This window comes from Suricata suricatta, chromosome 5 (genome assembly GCF_006229205.1).
Source record: "Suricata suricatta isolate VVHF042 chromosome 5, meerkat_22Aug2017_6uvM2_HiC, whole genome shotgun sequence".
NCBI classification, from domain to species: domain Eukaryota; kingdom Metazoa; phylum Chordata; class Mammalia; order Carnivora; family Herpestidae; genus Suricata; species Suricata suricatta.
The window spans coordinates 149,654,858-149,664,840 of NC_043704.1; the positions used below are offsets into that span (position 1 = coordinate 149,654,858).

Sequence of the window (9,983 nt, forward strand, 5' to 3'; positions counted from 1 at the left end):
AGCCGGGCACGTGCAAAATCAGCATCCCTGCCTTCCTAGGCTCCCCAGGCACCTCTCTTCCAGCGGCCTGCGTGTTCCTCAGGGCTCTCATTCGGGGGCAGCAGAGAACGTAGCCTCTGAAATGTAGCAAGGCATGACTATGTGATCCCCAGTGGCCGCACGGCATCAGCAAGTGTCTCTTTTCTGTTGTCCTAACTCTGCTTTCAGGCAGTCAGTCCGGCTTGTCTGGAGCTCATCTCTTCCTGAAGCTAGTTATTAAAGTCTATAGGTGATCTCCAACTTCTGAAATACTCTGATATTTTGCTGGGCTGCCCCTAAGTGCTTCATCACTGGCCACATGGTCTGGCCCCAAGTGGACAAGGAGAGGTATTTTAATGGACTGTATTTGCCCCTGAATGTAAAAGGCCTGCCAGTATCCCCTGCTGGGGCCAGGGGGTCCTCACTTCTCCCCGCACCACCTTAGTTCAGCCGCTTCCACATGGGAAGCTCTGTTATTATGCAGCCCGTTCCCAAACCCCATTTCTGTATGAATCAGAACGAGCGAAGCCAGATTCAGGAATACGCTGAATGCTCTGCATGCATAATCTCACTTAATTCTCAGAGCAACCTGGTGAAAGAGGACTATTTTCTATTTCTCTCATTTAACAGGTGAGAAAATGTAAGTGCAGAGAGATGTCACAACCGGCCCCAAAGTCACACCTAGCAAATGGCAAAGGCAGGACTTGGATGCAGACAATTTGAGTCCAGATCTAAGTGCCTGTGCTCCTGCTTCGGGTTGTAAGCAACAGGAAAGAAGGTAGAAAAAACAAGGAGAGCTATAGCCGGAAATTGCATTCATCTATTGCTGCTGAAGTAGCCATGCCAAACAGAGTGGCTTACACTAACGGCAGACATTTATTTTTCTCATAAATCTGCAATTTGGGCTCAGCAGGATGGCCGGTCTCTGCTGCTCATGGAGTCACCTGGGCAGCCGGGCTGAGGCAGGAGGCTCTGCTTCCTGAGGGGTCTGGTCATATTGCAGGTAGGATGGCACTGGTTGTTTCTCTCCATATGGGCCTTTCTATGAGCAGCTTGGGCTTCCCTTCAACATGGAGGCTTGGTTCCAAAAGCAAGGACCCCATCAAAAAAACGTGAGCTGCCAGTTTCTTAAGGCCTGAGCGTGGAGAATGGCATTATGTAGCTACGACTTATGCTAATAGTTATGCAATGACTAACAGACACCCCTCCCCACCTCTTAAGAAGGAGGACAAAGAACTCGGGGGTCATATTTTAAATCTACCACACTTGCTTGAGCAGAGAGTGAAGTTTATTGGAAGTAGTCACGGCATCTCACGGATTCCAGAAGGGCAGGAACCAACAACAAACCCAGATGCTTCAGCACTCAAGCGATTGCCTTAGAGGTCTCCAGAACTGTGCCACCAAAGCGACTCGGCCCACCTGCCCTGTAGCCTCTGTGCCTCTCACTGTGAAATCCCAAACTCTTCAAAAAGTAACCAGAGCACCACTCCGGGGGCAGGTGGTGGCCCTGCACTCATCACCTGCGGCAGAGACCGAAGCCTGCACTCCAGACATCCTTTCCAAAGGAGGGAAACGTTTAAAGCCCTGCTTTTCGGGTACATCAACTGGAGCTCAGTGAGTGTAAGTCATTTACCCAAAGTCGTATAACTGGTAAATTGTGGGGCAGGGTTCTTGCTCAGGATCCTCCTGCCTTCTGTAAAGAGCCTTGGAGTATATAAAATTCAGAGCTAGGTGGCCCTTCGATTTGGCAAGTCCCTTTGGTGAAAGTGGTTAGTGGTCAGCTGAGCCATATTAGGTAGTATTTCCGTCTATAATGTAACCTCATTCCACCTGCGTTAGAGTCAAAGCTCATTGTGTATGATTGCCCCACCCTGAGAGTTCCTGGTGCAGCAGCGCTAGGGTGCAGCCAAGAATTTCCTTTTCAACCAATTCCCAGGTGCTGCTCTTGCTGGTCCAGGGACCACACTTTGAGAACCACTGGTCTAAAATAACAGACATCTGGATTATAGGATTTCTCTTTCACAGAGCTTCTGGGGTTCGTGGGTCAAGGATGACTGTTGAACAAATATTTACATTTCCCACCATTGCCCTGCTCCACTGAGGTCGGGCTGGGTCATGTGACTTATTTTGGCTTCCTGGTTGGTGTGTACTTCTCTGCCCTTAAACTTTGCATTTGACCATATAATTAGCTTTGGACAATGCAATGTTAGCAGATGTGACATGAACAGAGTGAAATATGCTTGTCTAGTCGGGCTTGCCTTCCTGTGCTTCTGTCGCCGGAAGAGCTCTCAAGTAGTTCAGAAAATTAATGGGGCAGACTTGAACCTGACTGTGAGCTGTAGTGAAGTCCTGCTGAGCCCTGCTGAGCTTAAATTGGGTGCCGCCCCCCATGACTTGCAGACATAAGAGAGAAAAATAGATACCTACTGTTAGAGTCCATTGACATCTGGATAGTTTGCTATAGAGCATTTTGGTGGCAAGAGGTCATGACCAATGTTGGATCTTTCCAGCTCCTTAAACTATCCCTTGACCATCTTTATAAATGCCTACTTCAAGACCTAGATAAAATCTTGAATTTGTCTTTCTCAGATTTCATTATTTTAATCCACATGAATTCATTTAAAGAAAGTTGTTTTTAATGAGTTAACTAAACCAAGAGATTATTTACGAATTTCATTATAATGAGAAGGGATGAGCTGGGCCATTTTCTTTGCTGGCTGTGTAGAGCAATCAAAGCCAATTGGCTTAAAATTGGCATATGATTCTGAACTTTGAAGGAAGCTGGAAAAAATGAAAGCCAATGTTGAAATAAGAGTGCATCTGGAGAAATCCAGAATTTATTGCTGGGATAATAAATTAGAAATTTCTGGAAGGAAAATCTATCTTAAATGACAAAAAGCGACCTCAAATCACAAGTATTTTAAAGGCCAGAGCTCACAGGAAAGCTCAAGCCATTTACTGACTTTTTTTTTTTTTGCCAGTTCCCATTTCATTGGGCAGAGTTCGCTGTAATAGATAAAATTCTACAGAAATAATCCTACCTTTGCCAAAAGAAGTAGGCAGACAAACTGTTATCTCCATTTACCTTTCAAAACACTTCCTGAAGGCTGAGTTCTGGTCACAGGCTTTCATTAGAATCCAAATGGATTACACTCAGATTTGTCCTTCTTATTCTAAGGCATGTCACGCTAACATTTGGAGTTTTCTTCCAGGGAAAAGAAACGTCCTCTGGATCACAGTGTATTCTAACAAATACTTAATAAGTTTTAAAAATGTCAAATGTAGCAAAACAGGGCTAGCCAATTACATTCCAACAAGCGGAAGGAATAGAAAAACAGATCCAACTCGGAGAACATATCTGGGCCACCTACTCTGTGTCAGGAATGGCGTTCAATGTTGCACGAACAATGTTTTTTACTAATAGCAATAACCAATATTTATTGACTGTTTCTATGGATAAGTCTGTGAAATGTCCCAGTGGCCAACCCATTTCTCTATTTCCTTGCTCAGTAAGTTTTAGAAAGGTATTCCTTCATCATTGGATGTACTAAATTAGCCCCTAGCAGGCAACATAGAGACTGTGTGTGTGTGTGTGTGTGTGTGTGTGTGTGTGTGTAAAACCGTTGTAGATAGTTCTGGAGCCAGGGGAGAGATAGCCTTGGACAAATCATTTACTGGGCTTTTGCTCTACTCACAGTTATATGTCATACAAATATTTCATTATCAAGAAAGGTAGTATCATTATAATTGAGGTAATACTAGCTAGAACTCCTTGACTATTTCAAGTGTTCCGTGCACTGTGTCCATCTCATATAATCCTCATATAACCCCAATTAGTATGTTAATTTTCCAATTTCTCTACAATTTCCCAGTTTTTTTTTTCTTTTTAATCAGGAAACTGAGGCTCAGAAAAGTGACCACCTTTCAGGAATTTCCATGGCTAGTAGTCATGTGGCTGGAACTGGAGCCCAGACCTACCGAACTCCAAGGTCCCTGCTCTAAACCATCTCCCTAGACTGCCTCAATTTTAGCTTCAAGAAGTTTTTAAATATACAAACTTTCCAAGCAGAAGACATGAGTTGACACGTTAGAGGTGAGACAGCAGATGAGTCTGCGGCAATTGACGGAGAGCCTCCCACATGGCGAACCTTCCGCGGCAGCAGAGCGAACGGCGCCTGGCCTGTCCGGCAGGGTCCTTGAAGCTGGGAATGACCGCCGCTGGTTACTCTGAGGGTGCGGGGAAAGGGAGGCCGCGTGGCCCCCAGGCTGCTTACGAATAGTTAAAGCCGCCTCTCCTTCCCCACTCCCTGCATCCGGTGCCGGCCCCTCCCCCTCTCCTGGTCATTCTCTTGTCTGGGAGGGTAAGGACATGGGGCACAGTTCAGAGTGGGAGTACCATACCACAAACAGGGCGTTGCAGTAAACATTTATATACTGGACAGCTGAGCCCCAGCCCACTCCTCAACTTTCCTCCCAAACTAGCTCTAAGATGGGCAGCTGAGCCTATCCACTCCAGGTCAGAGGCTCCGGCAGCCTTCTCTGGGGATGACGACCAGCCTAAGAAGGCAGATTCAGAGACCTGACCCCGGTGATGCCCACAAAGAAACAGACCACCCTGTGGTGAGGCCCGTGCTCTCCAAGACCAGCCCTTCAACCTTCGAGCTCCCGACCAGCTCCCTGCTGCCCCCTCTTAAACATGAGCCAGCAAGCAGCGATCAATAGGCATCTGAGAAAAGACTTTAAATGAAATAAATAAGCAAGCAGATAAATAAAATTTTATAGACGAGATACTCTACTACAAAAAGAAACTAACAACACACACACACATGCACACACAATGGAGTATTACTCGTCAATCAAAAAGAATGAAATCTTGCCACTTGCAACTAAGTGGATGGAACTAGAGGGTACTATGCTAAGCAAAATTAGTCGAGAAGAACAAATATCATGATTTCACTCATGTGAGGACTTAAGATACGAAGCAGAGGAACATAAGAGAAGGGAAGTAAAAATAATATAAAAACAGAGAAGGGATGAAACATAAAAGACTCTTAAATATGGAGAACAAGAGAGGGTTACTGGGGAGGTTGTGGGGGGGGGATGGGCTAACTAGGTGAGGGGCATTAAGGAATCTACTCCTGAAATCATTGTTGTACTATATGCTAACTAACCTGGATATACATTTAAAAAATATATTAAAATTGAACAAAATCCATCCTAGAAAAAATATATTTTATCTTCAACGCAAGAACAGGGTGCTAGGAGGAAAGAAAGAAAGAAAGAGAAAAAGAAAAAAGAAAAGGAGGAATAGAGAGGGAGGAAAGAAGGAAGGAGGAGAGAGAGAAAGAGGAAGAACATTGGAGAATAAAGTCTTTGAAAGTTAAAAAGCATGACAAAGTTCTGGAAGAAAGAAGGTGAGGAAGTATTCTAGAAAGTAGAGGGAAAAATCAGAGAACAAAATGGGAAAAAATATTAAATGAATGAATGACAAATACAAGATGCACCAGCATCCAAGAAGAGAAAATAAGGAAGGAAAATATGACCTACAAAATAAACTAAGACAATTGTGCAGAACCGAAAAACATAGATTTCCAGATGGAAACGTTCCATTATATTGGATCTTTAAGTACTTGAGTATGTCATCATGAAATTTCAGAATACCACAGACTATCCTACAACTTTCCAGAAAAAAATACAGGTCACGTAGAAAGAACCAGAATCAGAATGACTTCAGAGTAACCAAAGGCAATGTAATCAATATTCTAAAGGAAAATTATTTTTGATCTACAATTCTACACCCAGTCATAATATCCACCAGTGTCAGGGTGGAATAAAAACATTTTCAGGCATACAAAGTCTCAAAAGATTTCAAAAACATCCCCCACACTCTTTCTAAGAAAGCTCATGAAGGATGTGCTCCAATAAAATAAGGGAATAGACCAAGAAAGAGGCAGGCATGGGCTTTAGGAAACACAGGACCTAACCCAGGAGTGAGGCAAAAGTGATTGTGGTAAAGGGAAATTCTAGAACAAGAAGTGCGCACGAGACAAAATACCACACTGCCTGGAGCAGTCAGAAGGCACCAGGGGAGAGATTTCTTAGAGAGAAACTGAAAGAAAATCTAGAGGGTCTAGCCCATTCTAAGAGAACTGGACAACTGGAGGAAAGATGGAGTCTGAAAGAGTGAGAAGTAGAAAGGAACTAAGGAAACAGAGAAGCAAACACAGACAACAATCCACTAAAGAGGAGAGCAGTAATCATGGACCCTATGCCATGGCTCAGCTGGGAAGAGCATTTTCATAGCCATGATGGAGACCAAATGCTGAAAGAATCCAAATTATAATTGGACCATATTGGTAGGGTGGGGGCTGTGAAGACTCCTTGAGTGTGGCGGGGATAAAGGAGAAAAAGAGACTTGAACCCCCATCTCCCTAGTGCAAAGGGACCCCCAATTACACACAAACCAAGAAACAAGATAAAAGTATATTCATCAGAGAATGGGAGGCAGAGCCAAAAGCAGTAGCTGAAAGAATTGAACATGTTGTTGTTTTTCCTGAAAAAGGTTAGAACCGCGAGGGCTACTTATCATAGACAAACCTATTTTGCTCTTTAAATCATGAGCTTATATAAGTCGATGTAAAAATGAATAATTAAAAGAAACAAACTTCATTCGCTTAAATGTTTTTCACTGCAGTGAATACTTAACAAATTATCCTAATTAAGTCAGATCGCTCCAGATTTTACAGCCCTTTCCGTCTCTCTCCAAGTAAATGAATGTCCTACGCAAGAAGAGATCTTTTAACAAGCAAGCCACCCACGTCCACGTCCTCCTCTGGGTTGGAGGAGCGAGGGGGCTGAGAGGATGGACGCAGGTGCAATGTGGGCTTTGTCATTTAGCCACCTTCACGGAGATTTCGAAGGCAGAAGGGAGGTAACAGACTCTTCATCTGGAATGCTGCATGTAAGGGGACTGGGCAGGCTAGAGTCGCTGCCACAGGCTACATCGTCCCCTTCTAGTCACCTCATTCAAGGCTGCATTGCTGCTGGGAAGTTGGCAACAAGTTCCTGCACGTTGCAGACATGCTAGTGGGAGCAGCAAATTTCTGCCCCCTGGAACACCCAACTGCAGTGGTGACCCAGGAGGTGGCGGACTTTGCTCCATTAGCTCTTCCAGCAACTGATTCCATGGAACCCCCGGAAAGCCTGGATAGAGTCGCAGCTTAGTGCCCTGGGGCTTCAAAGCAAAGCTGTGCCCAATCCAGAAGTGGCTCCTCCTCCAAGTGACCACGTGATCTGAACTGCTCACTGTGAACTAGATGCTGATTGTCCAAGCCAGGAAGGTGGCTCTGTGTGTGCAGCAGCATATCATCATCAGGTAAAAGTGACAGGCCCGACACTGGGCTTGGCCAGGTCCTGAAGGCGTAAGAAGGCTGCTTCGTCAGGTGCTCAGGCTCAGATTCCTAAAGTCCCTCCACTCCCTCTAGCCTCACCTATGGCTTTATGGGGAGTCCTTGATGATTAGTTGTGGAGGAAGAAAAACCTGGAAGCCAGTTTATGGATATATCTAAGTAGGGTCCTGCACGCACTAGATGTAGACTACTAAGGGAAGTCTCCCTGAGGGCAGAATTTTAAGCAACATGATGAGTTGGCCCCTGGAAGGAAAGATGGATGGTCAGAGGTAGAGCTCTACGGTGATTCCGGAAGTACAAAGGGTTTGCCTGGATGAATTAGAGATTCAGGAGGGACAGAAATGGAAGGCTGGTAACAAAGAGGTCCAAGAAAGAGATTTGCGGACAGACCACACCACTTGGAATGGGTACAGAGTGTAAGGATATCTATGTCCTGTGTGAATGCTCATCACAGGGCACCCACGGCAGAGGAAGCTTTCAATGGTCTGGTTAACAAAAAGAGATACAGATGTCAGCAGCCTCTTTACCAGCCACACCTGATGAGCATGCACAGCGGCTATGGTCTCGGGGATGGAGTGCATGCATGTCCTCAACAACACAGGGGTCTCTTCACCAAGACTGACCTGTACAGCCTATGGCAGAGACAACCACTGATGCCCCAGATACAACAGCACGCCCAGAAGAACCGGCTGGGCACTTGGTGGAAGGCTGATCCCCTGAACCTCTTCCAGCAAGGCAGGAGCTGCTGGAATATTCTCCTGTCCTACCTGCAATGCTTCTGTCAGCTCTGCCATCCATAGTCTTAAAAAAGCCGTATTCATTGTCATGGTATTTGCATACACAGGTTAATCCCAAATGGTCTAGATTGCGTGCCTATCTCTAGACAAATGACCCTTGCCCGATGGCATAGAGTGTACTAACTAAAGGCAGGTGATCCCATTGCAACAGGATGAATCAGCCTGTCCGCAGTAGTTAGTAAAATAATTAGATTGGTGGTTTGTACCTACCTCTGTTAGCAGGGCAGATTTGAATGGTTAAGACTGATCACAGCTAAAACCTGCTTACATGACGAGCTTACTGTAAGAGACCCTACCAGAAGCAGGATTCCTGGTATTTGAGGTGCTTCATACTCCTGGAGACTTGTCTGTCCTACGTGACCCAGAAATTTGAGGACATAGAAGTCTGTGCCTGAGATCTCTGGGTTCCTTTGTGTTCACATTTATTTTCTGTTGCTGTTGTGATGTATGTACAGATGTCTATTAGACAGTTGAGTGGAGATGTAGAACAGGGAATTTGAAGTGTTGAGGGAAATATTAGTAAGAAATATGCATATTTGGAAGCCATAAGCATACTGGTGAATATTGATGTTATTTAATATGGGAATAGATGAAAACAGAGAAGAGGGCTGAAGACTGAGCCTGGGTCCCACCAACACTGACCAGGGAGAGGAGAGATACCAATAAAGGAGGTGAGGAAGGAGTCCCCTGTGAGATGGGAGAAGCACCAACAACTTACGGTGGCCCAATGGCAGTGAATTTAGTGTTTTAAGAAGGAAAGAGTGACCAACAGTGTCACACGCTGCTCAGAGCAAGATGTGGTCTGAGAATTGATCACAGGATCTGGCAGCATGGAGATCATCTCTAACCACAACAGATATGTTTCCAAGGAGTTGGATTAAGGAAAGAATGGATATGAAGGCAGAGAAAACAGGGAACTTAGACAATTCTTTTGAGGACCATTTGAGGAAATGGCAGGAAATGAGAGGTCACGAGAGGGATTTTTTTTAATGGGAGAGATTACAATATGTTTTTATGAGGATGAAAGCAATCAGGAAGGGAAGGAAAAATGTGATAGTGCAGTATCTCTTGTCTCTTGCACAGTCTAAGAGTGAGCGTGAGGGGGTGGTATCCAGGACCCAAGTGGAGAGGTTGGCCTTAGCGGGGAACATCAGCAGTTCATCCATGAGAGAGAAGGGCGGGAGGAGTGTGTGGGGGCAGGTGTGATGGGACCCGCAGATGGTCTTATCTGAAGGCTTCTATTTCCTTCATGAAATAGGAAGCAACATCATCCGTTAAGAGGGTGGCTTAGAGAGGAGATGTTGGAGGTTTAACGAGAGAGAAGAAAGTGTGAAATAGATTGGAAATGCAAAGGCCCACTTGATAATGGTTGGCAAGAGTTTAAAATGACACCAGTCAACATGGTGTGGTGGGATTTACCCCCTCTTCCCTAAATACATAGAACTACTTGAGCACAAACATGGAGCAGGTGAAGAGTCGGATTTACCTGAGGTTGAGCAGCCAGGTGGGCATATCAGGGAGGAAAGATGAGCGAGAGAGATGAGGATTCAGGCTGACCTCACAATGGTGGCCATGGACTCTAAGCCAGGGCAAGAGACGAGTGAGGACCTGGGGAGGGTGAGGGACAGCGTAAGGGTGACAGGGCCAATCCTTCGAGATCCCAATAGAATAAAAAAATTGTCAGAATTAGAGACCTGTTGCCTGGAAAGATAGAAGGGTGTTCCTAGAGTGTGGTGTTAAGAGGGAGGCACCGGACACC

At 45.2% G+C, this 9,983-nt stretch overlaps 1 long non-coding RNA gene across 2 annotated transcripts; it reads right to left on the reverse strand.

Annotated features, from left to right (window-relative positions):
* Positions 1 to 898: 898 nt before the first annotated feature.
* Positions 899 to 9,750, reverse strand: LOC115291653. 2 transcript variants are annotated; one of them, XR_003908608.1, is made up of 3 exons: positions 9,711 to 9,750; positions 4,077 to 4,220; positions 899 to 1,153 (listed from the first exon to the last, which is right to left on the reverse strand). It is a non-coding gene; the product is annotated as an uncharacterized LOC115291653 (long non-coding RNA). The 2 variants fall into 2 exon arrangements; XR_003908607.1 differs by lacking the exon at positions 899 to 1,153 and adding an exon at positions 2,713 to 2,799.
* Positions 9,751 to 9,983: the final 233 nt, after the last annotated feature.